Raw genomic sequence first — 22,956 nt, 5'->3', positions numbered from 1 at the left:
CATCAGCTGCTACCACGTTAGCTACAGTACCACACCACCTCATCAGCTGCTACCACGTTAGCTACAGTACCACACCACCTCATCGGCTGCTACCACGTTAGCTACAGTACCACACCACCTCATCAGCTGCTACCATGTTAGCTACAGTACCACACCAGCTCACCAGCTGCTACCATGTTAGCTACAGTACCACACCACCTCATCAGCTGCTACCACGTTAGCTACAGTACCACACCAGCTCACCAGCTGCTACCACATTAGCTACAGTACCACACCAAGTGAAATCACTGCAACACTTAACAAAGAACTGCAGTCAGTTTTAGAATGGGTGGCAAGAAATTAGTTAGTCCAAAATAAATAAATAAAAATAACTAAAAGCGTTGTATTTGTGACAAATCATTCACTAAACCCTAAACCTCAACTAAGTCTTGTAATGAATAATGTGGAAATTGAGCAGGTTGAGGTGACTAAGTCGTGTGGTCAGGTGCCACAAAGAGGGACTTAAGAAAATTACAATTGGCCCAGAACAGGACAGCACAACTGGCCCTTGAATGGACACAGAGAGCTAACATTAATAATATGCGTTTAAATATCGCTTGGATCAAAGTAGAGGAGAGATTGACTTCATCACTACTTGTATTTGTGAGAAGTATTGACATGCTGAATGCACCAAGCTGTCTGTTTAAACTACTAGCACACAGCTCAGACACCCAAGCATAACCACACAAGACATGCCTCCAGAGGTCTCTTCACAATCCCCAAGTCCAGAACAGACTATGGCAGGTACAACATAGAGCCATGACTACATGGAACTCTATTCCACATCATGATGCAAGCATTACAATTAGATMTGGGACTGTGAAGAGACACACACAGGCACAGACACATGCACACACACACATGATACCATATGCACTGTACACACACGCACACATGGATTTTGTATTGTAGGTAAACAGTACCTTCGGAAAGTATTCAGAACCCTTGACTTTTTCCATCATTTTATTACGTTACTGCCGTATATTCTAAAATGGATTCAATCGTTTTTTCCCCTTCATCATTCTACACACAATACCCCATAATGACAAAACAAAAAGTTTTTTATAATTTTTTGCTAATTTATTTAAAAAAAATAAGAAATGAAAATATCACATTTACATAAGTATTCAGACCCTTTACTCAGTACTTTGTTGAAGCACCTTTGGCAGCAATTACAGCCTCGAGTCTTATTGGGTAAGACAAGCTTGGCACGCCTGTATTTGTAGAGTTTCTCCCATTCTTCTCTGCAGATCCCCTCAAGATCTGTCAGGTTGGATGGGGAGCGTTGCTGTACAGCCCTTTCCAGGTCTCTCCAGAGATGTTCGATCAGGTTCAAGTCCGGGCTCTTGCTGGTCCACTCAAAGACATTCAGAGACTTGTCCCGAAGCCACTTCTGCATTGTCTTAGCTGTGTGCTTAGGGTCGTTGTCCTGTTAGAAGGTGAAACTTCGCCTTGTCTGAAGTCCTGAGCGCTCTGGAGCAGGTTTTCATCAAGGATATCTCTGTATAAATCCATGTGTGCGTGCTCCCTCCATCTTTGCCTCAAACCTGACCGTTCCTCTGCCAAGCCCTCTCCAGCTCCCCACATTATCCTACCCTAACAAGTCTCCGAGTCCCTGCCGCTGAAAAACATCCCCACAGCATGATGCCAGGTTCAATATTGGTTTCATCATACTAGATAATCTTGTTTTTATGGTCGGAGAGTCTTTAGGTGCCTTTTGCCAAACTCCAAGCGGGCTGTCATGTGCCTTTTACTGAGGAGTGGCTTCCGTCTGGCCACTCTACCATAAAGGCCTGATTGGTAGAGTACTGCAGAGATGGTTGTCCTTCTAAAAGGTTCTCCCATCTCCACAGAGGAAATCTAGAGCTCTGTCAGTCACCTCCCTGACCAAGAGCGTTCTCCAAACTCCATCCCACCAAAACAGTCCTGGTCTAAACTCCATCCCACCAAAACAGTCCTGGTCTAAACTCCATCCCACCAAAACAGCCCTGGTCTAAACTCCATCCCACCGCAACAGCCCTGGTCTAAACTCCATCCCACCAAACACCCTGGTCTAAACTCCATCCCACCCAAACAGCTGGTCTAACTCCATCCCACCAACAGCCCTGGTCTAAACTCCATCCACCAAAAAGTCCTGGTCTAAACTCCATCCACAAAACAGTCCTGGTCTAAACTCCATCCCACCAAAACAGCCCTGGTCTAAACTCCATCCCACCAAAACAGCCCTGGTCTAAACTCCATCCCACCAAAACACCCTGGTCTAAACTCCATCCACCAAAACAGCCCTGGTCTAAACTCATCCCACCAAAACACGCCTGTCTAAACTCCATCCCACCAAAACAGCCTGGTCTAAACTCCATCCACCAAACAGCCCTGGTCTAAACTCCATCCCACAAAACAGCCCTGGTCTAAACTCCATCCCACGCCAAAAAGCCCTGGTCTAAACTCCATCCCCAAAACAGCCTGGGTCTAAACTCCATCCCACCAAACCTGGTCAAACACCACCTGAACAGCCTGTTCTAACTCCATCCCACCAAAACAGTCTGGTCTAAACTCCATCCCACCAAACAGCCCCTGGTCTAAAACTCCATCCACAAAAGCCCTGGTCTAAACTCATCCAACTGACAGCCCGTCTAACTCCATCCCACAAAACCCTGGTCTAAACTCCATCCCACCAAACAGCCCTGGTCTAAACTCCATCCCACCAAAACGCCCTGGTCTAAACTCCATCCCACCAGAACAGCCTGGTCTAAACTCCATCCCCCAAAACAGCCCTGGTCTAAACTCCATCCCACCAAAACAGCCCTGGTCTAAACCTCATCCACCAAAAAGCCCTGGTCTAAACTCCATCCCACCAAAACAGCCCTGGTCTAAACTCCATCCCACCAGAACAGCCCTGGTCTAAACTCCATCCCACCAAAACAGCCCTGGTCTAAACTCCATCCCACCAGAAACAGCCCTGGTCTAAACTCCATCCCACCAAAACAGCCCTGGTCTAAACTCCATCCCACCAGAACAGCCCTGGTCTAAATCCATCCCACCAAAAACAGCCCTGGTCTAAACTCATCCCAAAACAGCCCTGGTCTAAACTCCATCCACAAAACAGCCCTGGTCTAAACTCCATCCCACAAAACAGCCTGGTTAACTCCATCCACCAAACAGCCTGTTTCTAAACTCCATCCACCAAACAGCCCTGGTCTAAACTCCATCCCACCAAAACAGCCTGGTCTAAACTCCATCCACCAGAACAGCCTGGTCTAAACTCCATCCACCAAACAGCCTGGTCTAAATCCATCCCACAACAGCCCTGGTCTAAACTCCATCCCACCAGAACAGCCCTGGTCTAAACTCCATCCCACCAAAAACAGCCCTGGTCTAAACTCCATCCCCCAGAACAGCCCTGGTCTAAACTCCATCCCACCAGAACAGCCCTGGTCTAAACTCCATCCCACCAGAACAGCCCTGGTCTAAACTCCATCCCACCAGAACAGCCTGGTCTAAACTCCATCCCACCAAAACAGCCCTGGTCTAAACTCCATCCCACCAGAAACCGCCCTGTCTAAACTCCATCCCACCAGAAACAGCCCTGGTCTAAACTCCATCCCACCAGAACAGCCCTGTCTAAACTCCATCCCACCAAAACAGGCAGAAATGTCAGCAGTCTTTTCAACAGCTCTTACATTAACATGGTTCATTATCATCATTTTTTACAAATCTTCACAGTATTATTTCCAATTCATAGTTTGTAATTAAAAATATCAGACAAATCACATCTTGCCTGTGGTCCTTTAACGTACTTATTTACATATATTTTTTATTTTAACCAGGCATGTCTAGTTAAGAACAAATTCCACTATTTACCCAATGACGGCCTAGGAACTACGCGGCGGTTTAACTTGCCTTGTTCAGGGCGAGAACGACAAATTTTTACCTTGTCAGGATCAGGAGCATCGTAGGCAACCGTTTCAGTTCAGCTGGCCCAAACACTCTTAAACACTAGGCTACTTGCCGCCACCAGCGTATTTAAAATACCCTTCGATTGGTTATCTCATTATTCTAGTTGTCAGGGTCATTGAGATGAAGAGGATGCTTTCTCAATCTCCTCCTCGTTGTCCTTGGTCCTCCATTCGTCTTCTGGCAGTGACGTGTGTGTGTGTGTGTGTGTGTGTGCTGTGTGTGTGTGTGTGGTGTGTTGTGTGTGCTGTGTGTGTGTGTGTTGTGTGTGTGTGTGTGTGTGTGTGTGTGTTGTTGTGTGTGTGTGTGTGTGTGTGTGTTGTGGTGTGTGTCCATCAGTGTAAATAATCAGTCAGGCCTATCTTAGTCTAGCCACGTGGAGTGGGAGGCAGGCAGGGATGGACGCTGGGAGACCTGCGGATACAGGGATGGACTGGAAGGAGAGATGGATGGGAGTGGAGGAGAGGGAGGGAGGGAGGCGAGGGAGGGAGAGGGAGGAGGGAGGGGAGGCAGGGAGCGGAGGGGCAGGGATTGCGGAGGGATGAGGAGGGAGAGATGGATGGAGGATGAGACAGCATGGACGGCAGCAGGCCATAGATGGATAGAAGTGGTGTGTGAAGGTGTGAGCCAGTCCATTCATCAGGAATGGGAGGGAATCAACAAATAGCCATGAGTGGAGGTAGGAGCTAGCTAGCTAGCTGGCTATATTTTAAATCACTCATTGTGCATCAGAATCAAAGATGCTAAATAGCTGTAAATAAATACGTGCGTTGTCTTTGGTCCCAAGATGGTGCCTGTTCTGACCCATTTACTTGGCTAATCAAACTTGGCTAATCCGCTTTGACTAGAGGATCTGCTGCACCTAACTATGAAGCAGTCTATTATTTCGTGGATGGAAAGATGGCGTGATGATATGTGTACAATGAGCTGCCTGAGTTGATATTTAGGCCATACACTGATCTACCCTGAGTTGTTGTGTAGGCGTATATACTGATCTACCTGAGTTGTTGTGTAGGCTATACACTGATCTACCTGAGTTGATATGTAGGCCATAGATTGATCTACCTGAGTTGTTGTGTAGGCTATATCTGATCTACTGGTTGTGGTAGCTTAAACTGATTCTAGTTGTTGTAGGCTTACACTGATCTACTGAGTTGTTGTGTAGGCTATATATGATCTACCTGAGTTGTTTGTAGGCTATATACTCTGATCTACTGAGTTGTTTGTAGGCTATAACACTGATCTACCTGAGTTGTTGTGTAGGCTATATACTGATCTACCTGAGTTGTTGTTGTAGGCTATATACTGATCTACCTGAGTTGTTGTGTAGGCTATATACTGATCTACCTGAGTTGTTGTGTAGGCTATATACTGATCTACCTGAGTTGTTGTGTAGGCTATATACTGATCTACCTGAGTTGTTGTGTAGGCTATATTACTGATCTACGCTGAGTGTTGTGTAGGCTATACATGATCTACCTGAGTTGTTGTGTAGGCTATACACTGATCTACCTGAGTTGTTGTGTAGGCTATATACTATCTACCTGAGTTGTTGTGTAGGCTAACACTGATCTACCTGGTGTTTGTGTAGGCTATACACTGATCTACCTGAGTTGTTGTGTAGGCTATATACTGATCTACCTGAGTTGTTGTGTAGGCTATACACTGATCTACCTGAGTTGTTGTGTAGGCTATACACTGATCTACCTGAGTTGTTTGTGTAGGCTATATACTGATCTACCTGAGTTTGTTGTGTAGGCTATACACTGATCTACCTGAGTTGTTGTGTAGCTATAACTGATCTACCTGAGTTGTTGTGTAGGCTATACTACTGATCTACCTGAGTTGTTGTTGTAGGCTATATACTGATCTACCTGATTGTTGTGTAGGCTATATACTGATCTACCTGAGTTTGTTTGTTAGGCTATATACTGATCTACCTGAGTTGTTGTGTAGGCTATACACTGATCTACCTGAGTTGTTGTGTAGGCTATATACTGATCTACCTGAGTTGTTGTGTAGCTATACACTGATCTACCTGAGTTGTTGTGTAGGCTATATACTGATCTACCTGAGTTGTTGTGTAGGCTATACACTGATCTACCTGAGTTGTTGTGTAGGCATATACTGATCTACCTGAGTTGTTGTGTAGGCTATATACTGATCTACCTGAGTTGTTGTGTAGGCTATACATGATCTACCTGAGTTTGTTGTGTAGGCTATATACTGATCTACTGAGTTGTTGTGTAGGCTATACACTGATCTACCTGAGTTGTTGTTGAGGCTATATACTGATCTACCTGAAGTTGTTGTGTAGGCTATATACTGATCTACCTGAGTTGTTGTGTAGGCTATACACTGATCTACCTGAGTTGTTGTGTAGGTTATATACTGATCTACCTGAGGATGAAATGGTTCTATATTGTGAGACACACTAGGCAGAGATAGATAGACAGATGAAGAGAACTTCACACAATTGGCAGGAGTCTCTCTCTCTCTCTCTCTCTCTCTCTCTTTCTCTCTCTCACTGCAACGTGGTAATTAAGCCCTACTTCATCTATCACTTTTGACCTGGGTATTGACCCCCAAATGTGTATCTGGTTCTGGGTATTGACCCCCACTGGGAGTTGACCCCCATGTGAGCCTACCAGACGAGTTAAATGCATTTTATGCTCACTGAAGCATGCATGAGAGCCTACCAGAAACACTGAAGCATGCATGAGAGCCCCAGCTGTTCCGGACGACTGTGTGATCACTCTCTCCGTAGCCGATGTGAGCAAGACCTTTAAATCTCAATCGCACTCCACAATGCCTTTTCCACCTGGACAAAAGGAACACCTATGTGAGAATGTTGTTCATTGACTACAGCCCAGCGTTCAACAACATAGTGCCCACAAAACTCATCATTAAGCTAAGGACTCCGCTTATCCTCGACCCTGGGGCCCCTCAGGGGTGTGTGCTGATCACTAACAACGATGAGACAGCCTATAGGGAGGAGGTTAGAGACCTGTCAGTGTGGTGCCAGGACAACAACCTCTCCTTCAATGTGAGCAAGACAAAGGAGCTGATCGTGGACTACAGGAAAAGGAGGGCAGAACAGGCCCCCATTAACATCGACGGGGCTGAAGTGGAGTGGGTTGAGTGTTTCAAGTTCTTTGGTGTCCACATCACCAAGAAAATATCATGGTCCAAACACACCAAGACAGTTGTGAAGAGAGCACAATAACACATTTTACCCCTCAGGAGACTGAAAAGATTTAGCATGGGTCTCCAGATCCTCAAATTGTTCTACAGCTGCACCATCGAGAGCATCCTGACCGGTTGCATCACCGCCTGGTATGGCAACTGCTCGGCATCTGACCGTAAGGTGCTACAGAGGGTAGTGCGTACGGCCCAGCACATCACTGGGTCCAAGTTTCCTGACATCCAGGACCTCTATACTAGGCGGTGTCAGAGGGAGGCCCTAAAAACTGTTAAAGACAAGTCACCCAAGTCATAGACTGTTCTCTCTGCTACCGCACGGCAAACGGTACCGGTTACAGCAGGCCAAGGTAGGAGAGTCAGACACACACGTATGCAACAACATCACTCACACTTACTTCCGGCATTGAAGTTGTTGATTCTGTGGGTCGGGCGGATGGGTACAAGCATCCTCCTCCTCACGATGGCTGCAGAAGCTGGGGTCCTTGGGATGTGTTGCCTCCTCTGGATTTGAGGTCTTACCAATGCTTAATGTGACACTAGCTCAGGTAGCATGAATATTCAGCAGTACCGTAACAGCATAGTTTATAATGAGACATCTCTCTCTCTCTCTCTCTCTCCCTCTCTCTCTCTCTCTCTATCTCTGCCTCTACATCGGCCTCCTCTCTTTCTCTCTCTCTTTGTCTCTCTCTTTGTCTCTCTCTTTGTCTCTCTCTTTGTCTCTCTCTCTCTCTCTCTCTCTCTCTCTGCCTCTACCTCTGCTTCCTCCTCTCTTTCTCTCTGTATTTCACCCAATAGATATGGGAGTTTATCAAAATCGGGTTTGTTTTCGAATTCTTTGTGGATCTGTGAAATCTGAGGGAAATATGTGTCTCTAATATGGTCATACATTGGGCAGGAGGTTGGGAAGTGCAGCTCAGTTTCCACCTCATTTTGTGTGCACTGTGCACATAATCTGTCTTCTCTTGAGAGCCAGGTCTGCCTACGGCGACCTTTCTCAATAGCAAGGCTATGTTTACTGAGTCTGTACATAGCCAAAGCTTTTCTTAAGTTTGGGTTAGTCACAGTGGTCAGGTATTCTGCCACTGTGTACTCTCTGTTTAGGGCCAAATAGCATTCTAGTTTGCTCCATTTTTTTGTTAATTCTTTCCAATGATTTGGTTGGGTCAAATTGTGTTGCTGTCCTGGGGCTCTGTGGGGTCTGTTTGTGTTTGTGAACAGAGCCCCAGGACCAGCTTGGTTAGGGGACTTCTCAAGGTTCATCTCTCTGTAGGTGATGGCTTTGTTATGGAAGGTTATGGAATCGCTTCCTTTTCGGTGGTTGTAGAATGAAACACTCTTTTCTGTATTTTGATAATTAGCGGGTATCGGCCTAATTCTGCTCTGCATGCATTATTTGGTGTTTATGTTGTACACGGAGGATATTTTTGCAGAATTCTGCATGCTGAGTCTCAATTTGGTGTTTGTCCCATTTTGTGAATTCTTGGTTGGTGAGTGGACCCCAGATCTCACAACCATAAAGGGCAATGGGTTCTATAACTGATTCAAGTATTTTTAGCCAGATCCTAATTGGTATGTCGAATTTTATGTTCCTTTTGATGGCATAGAACGCCCTTCTTGCCTTGTCTCTTTCTCTCGATCTCACTGAGTTTATAATGAGGTTACATTGATGGAAAAATGACTTGTCTGACCTTTCTATAGTTGGCTCAGCCAGATACATTTAGTTACATTAGCAATGCAGTCTACTGAATATAATATATTAACATCACACTGTGATCATTTAGGGAACACTTTATACAAAATATTAACATTTAGGGTTGCACATTTTGGGGAATATTCAAGGGTGGAAACTTTTTGTGGGAATTTAAGGGAATATATGGGAATTAACGGAAATATATACAAATTAATATTAATACCATTTAAATCTAGATGTTTTTTGCATTGGATATATTTACCATATCATATGGAGACAGAAACCTTTTACCTTATCATAAGTAGACATAATTGCAAACGATTAACTTCTTCCAATAGAAATAAAAAAAACAATTTAGTTACGAATGTAACTTTAATTAAATGAGTTGACTCTTCACATGGGATGATTTCACTAAAAAACAAAAGAAAGGGAATATTGAATGATCCCCAATGATCCATCACATCTCCCAAAAACATTTTTAACATACATCTGTAAAATGATAGTCTAGAAAATAAAGCTTTGGTTGTCTTCCTCTCAGGCTTCAACGTCTTCTCCCTGGACCTCCTCATTGTCCACCTCTTGAACATCAGATTATGAGGCCTCATCTTCACTGTCACTTTACAACCTTGTTGAGGATGGCTCGTTGTCAGGCTCAAAAAGCCTCACATTTMCCCYGATGGCCACCAATTTTTCAACCCTTGTATTGGTCAGCCTGTTGCGTGCTTTGGTGTGTGTTCCCAAACAAGGACCAGTTGCGCTCTGAGGCGGCTGATGTTGGTGGGATTTGGAGGATGATGGAGGCAACAGGGGAAGGAGCCTCAGATCCACAAAGTCCCTTCCACCAGGTGGCTGATGAGATATGTTGGCACGACTGCCATATTGCATCTCCATCCCAAAGCCCTTGCTTGGAAGTGTACTTCACCAGACTGCCAAGAACCTTACCCTCATCCAGGCCAATGTGACGAGACACGGTAGTGATGACACCATAGGCCTTGTTGACCTCTGCACCAGACACGATGCTCTTGCCAGCATACTTGGGGTCCAACATGTGCGCTGCGGCGTGTTTGGGCTTCAGGCAGAAGTCTTCACGCTTTTTGATGTATTTCAGAACTGCAGTTTCCTCTGCTTGGAGCAACAGTGAAGTGGGCCGTACGGATTTCTTCTCTTTCTTTTCTTCTGCAAGCAGAGTCTGAACATCAGACAGGATGGCAGAGCCTCCCTCAAGCCTCCCTCAATCCGTGCGATGGCTACTGCTATAGGTTTCAGGGGTTTCATGTTGCTTACCACTCTCTCCCAAAATACATTATCCAGGAGGATCCTCTTGATGGGGTTGTCCATATTGGCAGACTGTGATATGGCCATTTCTTGAAGAGACTCCTTCCCCTCCAGAAGACTGTCAGGCATCATGACAACACCACCCCAACGGGTGTTGCTGGGCAGCTTCATTGTGGTGCTCTTATTCTTGTCACTTTGCTTGGTGAGGTAGATTGCTGCTAGAGGACAGACTTAGTGACTTGGAGACCCCATGCAGAGGCCAGTCTGATGAAATGAAAGTTAGCATTTCCTGCAACAACAAATGTATGAAGATACAGCATCTGTATGTAAGGAATCAGCTGTAACCTATACCTCTTTAAGCCAGACACTACATTATCTCAGTATAATGGATGCTTTCTACATTTGTAAAGTAAAAAAAAATATTATTGTGGTCCCTGAGTGGAGGGCTGTTTTGAATGGGCTGTGTGGAGAAATAGACAATTGTGTAGAATTTGTTTCATTCCAATGCTTTTGTCAAAACCCTTTCCAGGGACTAGGTTGCCTCAGGAGGGCTTCAGTTTGGATCAAGGCTGTGTTATGATCTGATTGTGAAGTCATGTCCGACAGGGACGGGACGTTGATTTGGCCCAATTTAAACGGTGTGCTGACTTGCTCAGACGTTTTCAGTGAACATGAAATTGGTCTGTGAAGATGAACATTTTATTCTTGGCAGATCAGATAGCGAGTGAAGGATGAGTCGAAATAGAAGTGTCTGCCGTTAAGTGAAACATCCCTGCATTGGTTTTGTAAAGACCTTCACAGTCTATGTCAGAATGTGATGTTACTGGCTAGATCTTCTGTAGTGTATTGTGGAGCTCAGTGATCTTACTTTGCTTATAAACTATGAACCTATGATGTAGACACCATTGGCATAATATGCGGGATATGAAATATGATATCTCTCCTCTCTCTCCCTCCTCCCTCTTTCTCCTCTCTCTCTCTCTCTCTCTTCTCTCTCTCTTCTCTCTCTCTTCTCTCTCTCTTCTCGCTCTCCTCTCTCTCCCTCCTCCCTCTCCCTCTCTCTCTCTCTCTCTCTCTCTCTCTCTCTCTTGCTCTCCTCTCTCTCTCTTGCTCTCCTCTCTCCTCCTCTCTCTCCCTTCTCTCTCTCCTCCCTCTCTCTCCTCTCTCTCTCTTCTCGCTCTTCCTCTCTCTTCCTCTCTCTCTCCTCCCTGCTCTCCCTCTTGCTCTCCTCTCTCTCCCTCCCCCTCTCTCTCTCTCTCTCTTCTCTCCTCTCTCTTCTTCTCTCTCTCCTCTCTCTCTCTCCTCTCTATCTCCCCTCCCTCCTACAGAAACACAAGGTGGACCTTGTTCTACAAGCTGCGTCACGTGATGAACGAGCTGTTTGACCTTCGGAGACAGATGTTGTCTGGTCACCTGACACAGGGACCAGTCAAAGACGTCAAGAGACACATCACCCATCCGCCTGGACTGGGGCAACGAGTAAGTTACCTACCATTCAGCTCAACCTTAGAATAAAATAGATACTTTATTTTCCATCCAAACAAAATACACAAACACAAGTGCGTGAGCAGCACCAGCAGACCAGTTACATCAATCGTAGGAAATAAATACTTTGCTCTACGGGACGGCATGAGTAGTACCGAATGGTACCTGGACCAGAGACTAGCAGCTTCAACAACTGAGCCACAAGCCAGGAGACTAGCAGCTTCAACCAACTGAGCATCAGCTAGAGACTAGCAGCTTCAACCAACTGAGCCATCAACTAGAGACTAGCAGCTTCACCAACTGAGCCATCAGCTAGAGACTACAGCTTCAACCAACTGAGCCATCAGACTAGAGACAGGCAGCTTCAAACTGACCATCAGACAGAGAACTAGCAGCTTCAAACCAACTGAGGCATTCAGACTAGAGACTAGCAGCTTCAACCAACTGAGCCATCAGACGCAGAGACTAGCAGCTTCAACCAGACCTGAGCCATCAGGACTAGACGACTAGCAGCTTCAACCAACTGAGCCATCACACCAGAGACTAGCAGCTTCAACCAACTGACCATCAGACTAGAGACTAGCAGCTTCAACCAACTGAGCCATCAGCAATCCCACGAGTAACTAGAGACTAGCAGCTTCAACCAACTGAGCCATCAAGACCAGAGACTAGCAGCTTCAACCAACTGAGCCATCACGACCAGAGACTAGCAGCTTCAACCAACTGAGCCATCAGACTAGAGCTAAGCAGCTCAACCAACTGAGCCATCAGACTAGAGACTACAGCTTCAACCAACTGAGCCATCAGACTAGAGACTAGCAGCTTCAACCAACTGAGCCATCAGACTAGAGAACTAGCAGCTTCAACAACTGCAGCCATCAGCCTAGAGACTAGCAGCTTCAACCAACTGAGCCAATAAACCACTCCCTACTTAACTTGTCTATCTGGCCTTCAACACTTAGACCTGAGTCAACAGCTCACCTTGTTATATTAGTAAGTGTCTGGGTTCTGAGTATAAACACCATGTTATATTAGTGGTGTCTGGGTATCTGAGTATAAAGCGACCATTATATTTAGTGGTGTCTGGGTTATCTGAGTATAAACGACCATGGTATATTAGTTGTCTGGGTGTCTGAGTATAAAACGACATGGCGTTAGTGGAGTCTGGGTGTCTGAGTATAAACGACCATTGTTATATGTATAGATGTTCTGGGTGTCTGAGTATAAACGACCATGTTATATTAGCAGTGTCGCTGTCTTAGGATAAACGACCATGTTATATTAGTAGTGTCTGGGTGTGTCTGAGTATAAACGACCATGTTATATTAGGCAGTGTCTGGTGTCTTAGTATAAACGACCATGTTATATTAGTAGTGTCTGGGTGTCTTAGTATAAACCACCATGGTTATATTCAGTAGTGTCTGGTGTCTGAGATAAACGACCATGTTATATTAGTAGTGTCTGGGTGTCTGAGTATAAACGACCATGTTATATACCAGTGTCTGGTGTCTTAGTATAAACGACCATGGTATGTTAGTAGTGTCTGGGTGTCTGAGTATAAACGGACCATGGCGATTAGTGGATTCTGGGTGTCTGAGTATGAACGACCATGGTTATATTAGTAGTGTCTGGTGTCTGAGTATAAACGACCATGGCGTAGTGGAGTCTGGGTGTCTGAGTATAAACGACCATGGTATATTGAGTGTCTGGGTGTCTGAGTATAAACGACCATGGCATTAGTGGAGTCATGAGACAGCACCATATTATGTTCGCTGTCAGCCAGCCAGTCAGTCATCCAGGTAGTCAGCCAGACAGTCAGTCAGTCATCAAGGTAGTCAGCCACAAGCCAGTCAGTCAGTCATCCAGGTAGTCAGCCAGTCAGTCAGTCATCCAGGTAGTAAGCCAGCCATCAGTATCCAGGTAGTAAGCCAATCAGTCAATAATGCAGGTAGTCAGCCATCCAGTCAGCAGTCATCCGCCAGTCAGTCAGTCAACCAGGTAGTCAGCCAGCAAGCCAGTCAGTCAGTCATCCAGGTAGTCAGCCAGTCAGTCAGTCATCCAGGTATAAGTCAGTCAGTCAGAAATCCAGTTAGTCAGCAGTCAGTCAGCCAGTCATCCAGCCAGTCAGTCAGTCATCCAGGTAGTCAGCCTGTCATCCAGTCAGCCAGTCATCCAGCCAGCAGTCATCCAGTCACCAGTCTTCCAGCCAGCCTGTCATCCAGTCAGTCATCCAAATCATCCAGTCAGTCAGCCAGTCAGTCATCCAGTCAGTCAGTCATCCAGTCAGTTAGTCAGCCAGTAGTCATCCATCCCAGCCAGTCAGCCAGCCAGTCATCCAATCAGCCAGTCAGTCATTTAGTAAGCCAGTCAGTCAGCTGCATACAGGTAGTCAGCACCAGTGAGTCATACAGCCAGCATCCAGTCAGTCAGCAATTAAGGCCAGTCAGTCAGCCAGCCAGCCAGTCCAGTCATCCAGGTAAGTCAGCGCAGCCAGTCAGTCAGTCATCCAGGTAGTCAGCCAGCAAGCCAGTCAGTCAGTCATCCAGTAGTAAGCCAGCCAGTCAGTAATCCAGGTAGTAAGCCAGTCAGTCAGTAATGCAGGTAGTCAGCCATCCAGTCAGCCAGTCATCCAGCCAGTCAGTCAGTCATCCAGGTAGTCAGCAGGCAGCCAGTCAGTCATTAATCCAGGTAGTCAGCCAGTCATCCAGACAGTCAGTCAGTCAGTCATCCAGTAGTCAGCCATCCATCCACTCAGCAATCATCCAGCAGCCAGCCAGTCCATTCAGGCCAGTCATCCAGTCAGTCATCCAGCCAGCCTGTCATCCAGCCAGCCTGTCAGTCAGGCCAATCAGCCAGTGAATCAGCCAGCCAGTCATCCAGTCAGTCATCCAATCATCCAGTCAGTCAGCAGTCAGTCATCCAGTCAGTCAGTCAGTCAGTTAGTCAGCCAAGTCAGTCATCCAGCCAGCCAGCCAGTCACCCAGTCAGTCAGTTAGTAAGCCAGTCAGTCAGTCATCCAGGAGTTCAGCCAACCAGTGAGTCATCCAGTCAGCCATTCCACCAGTCATCCAGTCAGTCAGCCATCCAGCCAGTCAGGCAGCCAGTCAGCCAGCCAGTCAGTCAGCCAGTCAGTCAGTTAGTCAGCCAGTCAGTCAGTCATCCAGGTGAGTAGCCAGCCAGTGAGTCAGCCAGCCAGTCATCCAGTCAGCCATCCAGCCAGTGAGTCAGCCAGTCAGTCGGCCAGCAGCCAGTCAGTCTGCCAGCCAGTCAGTCAATCATGTCTGTCAGCCAGTCAGTCAATCATCCAGGTAGTCAGCCAGCCAGTGAGTCAAGCCAGCCCAGTGAGTCACAGCCAGTCAGCAGTCACAGTCATCCAGTTCCAGCCAGTCAGTCAGCCAGTTTATCCAGCATTCCAGTCAGTCAGCCAGTCAGTAACAGTCCAGTCATTAAGTGAGTAAGCCAGCTAGTCATCCAGTCACCGCAGTGAGTCAGTCATCCAGTCAGGTCATCCGTCAGTCATGTCATCCAGTCAGCCTCATCATGGTCAAGCCAGTCAGTCAGTCATCCAGTCTTCCAGACAGTCAGTCAGTCAGTCATCCAGTCATCCATGGCAGTCAGTCATCCAGGCAGTCAGTCATCCAGGCAGCCAGTCAGCCAGTCATCCAGTCATCTGGTGAGTCAGCCACCAGTCATCAGTCAGTCACCAGGCCAGTCATCTAGTCAGTCATCCAGTCATCCAGCCAGTCAGTCATCCAGGCAGCCAGTCACCAGCAGTCCAGTCACTCAGTCAGCGATGTCATCAAGTTCAGCCAGTCCTCCAGTCATCCGGTGAGGTCAGCCAGCCAGTTATCCAGTCAGTCAGCCATGTCAGCATGTCATCATCAAGGCAGCCAGTCGTCCATCAAGCCAGTCATCAAGTCAGCCAGTCCATCAGTCAGCCATTCATCAAGTCATTCCCGTCAGTCAGCCATCATTATCCATCCAGTCCATCCAGGCAGTCCACAGTCAGTATCATCAAAGTCATCCCAGTCAGTTCAGCCAGTCATTAACCATCAAGCATACATCAGTCAGCCAGTCAGGTCGGTCATTCCAGTCCATCCAGTCAGTTCATCCAGTCAGTCAGTCATCCAGTCAGGCAGGTCATTCCAGCAGCTAGTCATCAAGTCAAGCCAGTCATCCAGTCATCCAGTGAGTCAACCAGCAGTCATACAGTCATAGCCAGTCAGCCAGTCATGCCAGTCAGCAGTTCTCCAGCTTGCGCATCCAGTCTATTCAGTTAGGTAATTCAAGCCAGTCAGCCAGTCATCCAGTTGTCATCTATCAATCCAGTCAGCCCAGACATCAGCCAGTCATCCAGTTAGTCATTATCATCCAGTCATCCAGCAGTATCACAGATTCCAGTCAAGTCTGCCGCCGCAGTCAGTCCATCCTTAGTTCAGACCATCATCCAGCATACCAGCATCCAGTCATCCAGTATTCAGCAAGTCTCAGTCAGTCATCCGTATCCCAGTCCAGTCAGTTCCAGTCATCACCTCATGCATCCAAGCCAACAGTCATCAGTCAGTCAGATCCAGGTATCCAGCCAGCCAGCTTTATCAGTCGTCCATCCAGTCTCCAGCAGTCATCAGTCAGTCATCCAGATCCAGTTCCATGCCAGTCAAGTCATCAGTTGCACCAGTACAGTCAGCATCCAGCCAGCAGTCATCCACCCAGCAGTCAGTCATCCAGCATCATGCAGCCAGTCATCCAGTCATCCAGCCAGTCATCAGTCAGTCATCCAGCCAGTCAGTCATCCAGGTAGTCAGTCATCCAGGTAGTCAGCCAGCCAGTCATCCAGCCAGTCAGTCATCCAGGTAGTCAGCCAGCCAGCCAGTCATCCAGCCAGTCAGTCATCAAGGTAGTCAGTCATCCAGGTAGTCAGCCAGCCAGCCAGCCAGTCAGTCACATGTCTCTGCTCTGTGTAGAGTAGACTAGATCACTTTCTGTTCTGTCCCCATCTCCTCTGACAGCATCCTACTGATAGCACATAACACATACACACAAGCAGGTGCGCACAACCCCACATTTGCATGCACGTCCAACACACAGACTCAGGAGCATGCACACGGTAAGGCAGTCAGACAGTCAGACATGTGCGCAGGCACACACACACACACACACATACACACACACACACACACACACCTCTGCAACACGATATTGTCAACAGCCAGCCTGGCCCTCATTACCAGTCTGGGTAAATGTCCATAGACCTCCTATACTGAATCTCATTAACATCATGCTGTTGAAGGATTTCAGTCAAAATCCCCTAGCCTCCGTTTGTCTGGTTTCTCTTCTCACACACACACACGCACACGCACACGCACACACACACACATACACACACACACACACACACACAGGTTATATAAGACTGCAGGAGGATAATTCCCTGCTGCTTCACTGAGAAAGGTGTGTGGTATGGAATGAATAAACCCACTGACACTTAGAACTGCCTCCTCTCCTCTCTCCATCCAATTCAAATCAAAGGGCTTTATTGGCATGGGAAACATATGTTAACATTGCCAAAGCAAGTGAAATAGATAATTAACAAAAGTGAAATAAACAATCAAATTTAACAGTAAACATTACACATACAGCAGTTTCAAAAGAATAAAGACATTACAAATGTCATATTATCTCTATATACAGGGTTGTAACGATGCGCAAATAGTTAAACTGCAAAATTGAAACTCAATTAACATAAATATGGGTTGTATTTACGATGGTGTTTGTTTTTCACTGGTTGACCTTTTCTTGTGGCAACAGGTTACAAATCTTGCTGCTGTGATGGCACACTGTGGTATTTCACCCAGTAGATATGGGAGTTTATCAAAATGTGATTTGTTTTGGAATTCTTTGTGGGTCTGTGTAATCTGAGGGAAATATGTGTCTCTAATATGGTCATCCGTCTCTCTCTCCCTTCCCTCCCTCTCTCTCCCCCTGCAGATCAATATTCTGTTTCGACACAGGTCAGCACCCTTTTTGCAACTGTATATATATCTCAAATATCATTCCAGGTAGTCAGCCAGTTCCAGTGAGATCACGCGCTCAGCCAGGTGAGAGTAGCCAGTCAGTCAGCTATCAGTCAGTCATCGCCAGTTTTCCATGCCATCCGTCCTAGTTTCCAAGCTCATTCCCTTCATACCAGGTCAGTTCAGCCCCCAGTCTAGGCTCAATCCAGTTGCATTAGAGTAAGTTTAGTAAGGAGCGAGTATTTTGCAGTGAGTCAGTCATCCATGCTGTCCAGTTCAGTCGATACAGTATTCAGAGGAATCACAGTCCATCTCAGTCAGTCCAGGTCCATCATGTCACGCAGTCTAGATACAGCTCACTGCCAGTCTTCTCAGACAATCGAGTCAGTTGGTCAGGTCAGTATACCAGGTGCATGTCACAAGAGCAGCTCAGTACATCAAGGCCAGTTCAGTCATTTCTGCTAGTGGGCTAGGAACAGCTCTATGCCAGTCATCGCAGTCATCTGTGGTCAAGGCCAGTCACGGTCACATTCCAGTCAGTCATGTGATCCAGGCAGTCCATCTAGTCAGTCATTTCCAGTCATAACCGGCAGTCAGTCCATACCAAGGACAGAAGCCAGTGCGTATCGCCAGAGCAGATCAAGTGCCATTGTACCTAGTCTAGTCATCGCTTCTATATAAGTCAGCAGTCCTCCACTGTCTTCCGTGAGTATACATGCAGCGCAGATTATGCACTCACAGTCGAGTACTCAGTTTGCCAGTACGCGCATAGTCATCCTAAGGTCAGCCAGTGTAACTCAGAGATCAGAGCGCAGTCATACAAGATCAGGGGTTAGCGTCATGTCCAGCTCAGTTTCTCGCCATGTCATGTTTGTCAAGTCATCCAGCCTGCAGTCAGGCCAGTCACAGATTTGCGTGATTCCTTATGATTATTCCAGTCATGCCAGTTGTCCAGTACAGTTGCAGTCAGTTTAGGCTTTCCATACAAGTCAGTACCCCAATTCATTGGACCGTTTTAAAGGCTGTTCACTCAAGTCAGTTTAAATGCAGAGCTATGGCGCTCTAGTCATTAAATAGTACAGACCGATATGGCAGACTTCAATCAAGATGCAGATGTTTAATATGGAAATGGCTTCGCGAGAAATCATGCCAACAGTCATTACTCAGACCTACTATATATCAATCCATGTTTCAGTCTAAGAATCTTATTCTCCCCAATTTAGTGATTTCCAACTTGCGCAAGTACTTCGTGTTCACCCATCTGGCTGCAACTCAGTATGGCATGCGTGGAGATGCACGATCTCTGCAGAGTCAGCGACACAGTACTATGAGCCTCGCCTTCTCTTGAGCACACTCTCATGCTCGCATGAATCGAGATAGCACAGACGACACAGTAATGATCGTACGGTCGAGGAGTGTAGCACACAGCAATACCAGACTGGCGCCCAGCCTCATCAGGAGCTCACTAGAGCCGCGACGTTCGAGGTGCGGCGCTCATGGTACATGCGCGTCCGGATAAACGCCATGCTGTGCGCATCCAGTCATAACTCCAGATCACAGCTCTCGTCAATGGGTCCAGATTTGTGCGGGTTGTCCAGCTATGGGTTCCCGCGAGTCCGCAAGTGTCCGGTTCTGCAGTATAGTCATCGCCCGGGACTCCTGAGTCATTCACTGGCTCAGTGTGGTTAAGGGCACATGCCAACCAGCTGGATGTCAGAGTTGCCAGTCATTTAGACAACCTCGCAGTTAGCTACTACTGTGAGGTGCATAGGCCTTCAGTCCATTTCATTCCGAGGACACTTTATCCCACACCAGTCAGGTCTATAGTTCACGCTAAGCCCAGTTATGCTTATCTTTTGTTGCTTTCGAAGAATGCAAGTTTCTCAGTCAAATACCGCAGATTCTTATTCGATGCCTAGTTCAGGATAGTGATTCATAATCCAGTTTAGTCTAGTGCACTCATCTGTTTCCTCCCAGTCAGTTCATTTCCCGTTAGTGCCTCAACGCTGTTACGTTAACCTTAGGATCAGCTTCACGCTCGCTATTCTACATTGTGCATGGTGACCACAAAGTCACTCTTTTGAAAGATCAGTTTCATTGCTTTCAAAAGAAAATTTAAATAGTCAAATCAAGAGTCCATGCGCAGGTCGATCCAGGGCAGAGTCATATCCAGTCTTTCCATTTTTTTGTGCCCATTTTCTGGTTTTTTGTGGCTAGGGAATCAGTCAACTGAGGCAGCGATATGCGGCAGGGTGCGATTCACAGCTCAAACGCCTGTTCCATACCGCGCTTCTAGGTCAGTCATCCAGTGTAGTTTTACGCAGGCTTCATAGCCTTAGTTGTAGTCACCAAGCTACCAGTCCATGTTTTTGGTGTGCAGTGTGAACGCTTCAGGCCATGCCAATCTCAGTCCCACTCCTCCTCGGGCCAAGGACACTCACCCATAGTCATCCCAGGGTTCAAAGTCATTTTTCCAGGTCTGCAGTTCCTCATAGGGGTCTCAGTGTGGAGTGCTTCGGATTCCTAGCAAGGGAGCTGCAATACTTCACCGTTCTCTCCAGTCATATTGGTCCCGATACGAGTCATCCGCCAGTCTAGTTCTATACGGTCCGGTGTGCTCTTCTGCGACTGTTCACCGAATTGTCAGGTCAGTGAAATCCATTAATGTTTTTTGACACGTTGATAGAGGGTACGCGCAGCCTCACTCCCTAGCTGTAGTCACGCTCGCAGCCAGTCATCCAAGTGGGTTTCCACAGCTGTGTCCGAGTTATGCCAATTTGGGTGCCAGGGCGTAGAGTAGGTGCAGAGACGCAGGCCCGACGGCCGGTGGCAATTCGTCTGCAGTGGGCCACGCTCAGTTTGACCAATGCGGCTGAGAGGCTTTCACGTAGGTTCAGTTACGGTCTCATCGCCGGTTCCTGGTTTGGAGTTGGGTTGTAGGTGCAAGTGGGTTGCGTTGGCGTTGGGTTCAGTGTTTGGGTCCAGTGTGGCCCATGTTTCAGGTTGTCACTATTCGCCTTCGTGCTTCGTGTGTATCATGAGCGTTCTGACCTTTAGATTGCTACGCTTCTGTTTTCTTGGGTCCCTTCATCTCTCCTTTCTTTCTGGAGAGTATTATTTCTTTCTCTACAGATCTGTGTTGGATTGTCTTATCCATTACTCACTAGTACACCGCGTTATGCTCAGCGCAGTTTGTGCGCGCTCTACTATCTGAACAGTAATATCTCTGAACTGTCTCCGGTGCTGAGCTTCATTGTTCTTTCTCGGCTCTGTTGCCGTTGCCTTTTCATTGGTTAAATTCCTCATTTCTCTGTTCATCCCACTGCCTCGGCCCACGCTCTTGACCCCCTCTTAAACCCACTGTTTCGGCTGTTTGCTTCCACTCCCGCCACGGCTGTCCGCTGTCTAGTCCCGTCTCCATCTCGCCGTTTTTCGTTGTGACATTTTAGCCTGGTTGGCTCTGTGCCCTCTGCCTTCCCCCTGTTCATTGCTCCCAGGGTTCGCACTCCCTGCAGTCCCGCCGGCTCGTTTCGGGTCCGGCGGTACCCTTCTTTGCCCTTCCGGCACTTGGTAGTTTGACCCTTTGCACGGAACAATGTCGAATTTTGAAGACTGTTCCTCTAATGTGTTAGGGTGGTGATTGTGTGGAGGGTTGTAAAGTCAGGTGTTCCCGAACTTCATTCGGTGGTGAATGCGGTTAAATTTGTGGCATGTTCATTTCATTCTCGCTAAGCTCGAATTTTTCCGATTCTCCGGACAATGGATAGTTTTTGGTGAACAATTTGACATGAAAAACGTCCAACACACAGACTCAGGAGCATGCACACGGTAAGGCAGTCAGACAGTCAACATGTGCGCAGGCACACACACACACACACACACATACAACACACACACCCACACACACCTCTGCAACACGATATTGTCACAGCCCAGCCTGGCCCCTCATTACCAGTCTGGGTAATGTCCATAGACCTCCTATACTGAATCTCATAACATCATGCTGTTGAACGGATTTCAGTCAAAATCCCCTAGCCTCCGTTTGTCTGGTTTCTCTTCTCACAACACACACGCAACGACCGCACACGCACACACACAACCACATACACACACACACACCACACCAAGGTTATATAGAACTGCAGGAGGATAATTCCCTGCTGCTTCACTGAGAAAGGTTGTGTGTATGGAAATGAATAAACCCACTGACACTTAGAACTGCCTCTTCTCCTCTTCCTACCAATTCAAATCAAAGGGCTTATTGGCAATGGTGAAACATATGTAACATTGCCAAAGCAAGTGAAATAGATAATTAACAAAAGTGAAATAAACAATCAAAATTTAACAGTAAACATTACACATACAGCAGTTTCAAAAAGAATAAAGACATTACAAATGTCATAAATTTCTCTATATACAGGGTTGTAACGATGCCGCAAATAGTTTAAACTGCAAAATTGAAACTCATTAACATAATATTGGGTTGTATTTACGATGGTGTTTGTTTTTCAACTGGTTGACCTTTTCTTGTGGCAACAGGTTACAAATCTTGCTGCTGTGATGGCACACTTGTGGTATTTCACCCGTAGATATGGGAGTTTATCAAAATGTGATTTGTTTTGGAATTCTTTTGTGGGTTCTGTGTAATCTGAGGGAAATATGTGTCTCTAATATGGTCATCCTGTCTCTCTCTCCTTCCCCTCCTCTCCTCTCACCCAGCATCTCTTCTTGATCTCTCCCTTCCTCTCTCTCTCTATCCCCTGAGTCTCTCTTGATCTCTCCCTCCCCCCCTCTCTCTTCCCCCTGCGTCTCTTCTTGATCTCTCCTTCCCTCTCTCTCTCTCCCCCCTGAGTCTCTCTTGATCCCTCCCTCCCCTTCCTCTCTCTCCCCTGAGTCTCTCTTGATCCCTCCCTCCCCTTCCTCTCTCTCCCCTGGCGTCTCTCTTGACTCTCCCTTCCCTCCTCTCTCCCCCTGGAGTCTCTCTTTGCTTTCCTCCTTCTCCTCCGTCATCTCTGCCCCAATGTCTCTCTTGTGCTCTCCCTCCCTTCCCTCCTTTCTCTCTCCCCCGGTCTCTCTTTTTCCCTCCTTCTCTCTCTCTACCCCATGTCTCTCTTGCTCTCTCTCCCTCCCTTCCCTCCCCTCTCTCTCCCCGTGTCTCTTGCTCCCTCCCTTCTCCTCTCCTCTCTCTCACACCATTGTCTCTCTTGCTCTCTCCCGTCCCTTTCCTCCTTCTCTCCCCCGTCGTCTCTCTGCTCCTCCTCTCCTCTCTACCCCCATGTCTCTCTTCGCTCTTCT

General features: G+C 47.1%; 1 protein-coding gene across 1 annotated transcript in view; it reads left to right on the top strand.

The window, feature by feature from the left end:
• The first annotated feature begins 11,495 nt into the window (after positions 1 to 11,495).
• Positions 11,496 to 22,956, top strand: part of LOC112073989 (dedicator of cytokinesis protein 3-like) — a 23,629-nt gene continuing 12,168 nt past the window's right edge. Inside the window, exon 1 of the mRNA XM_024141218.2 lies at positions 11,496 to 11,641. The gene's annotated coding sequence lies outside the window, so the exon portion shown is untranslated. The remainder of the gene's footprint in view (positions 11,642 to 22,956) is intronic.

Source organism: Salvelinus sp. IW2-2015, unplaced genomic scaffold (assembly GCF_002910315.2).
Source record: "Salvelinus sp. IW2-2015 unplaced genomic scaffold, ASM291031v2 Un_scaffold2451, whole genome shotgun sequence".
In the NCBI taxonomy this organism is placed as follows: domain Eukaryota; kingdom Metazoa; phylum Chordata; class Actinopteri; order Salmoniformes; family Salmonidae; genus Salvelinus; species Salvelinus sp. IW2-2015.
Note: the sequence above shows the minus strand (reverse complement) of the source record. Positions and strands in the feature narration are given on the sequence as shown.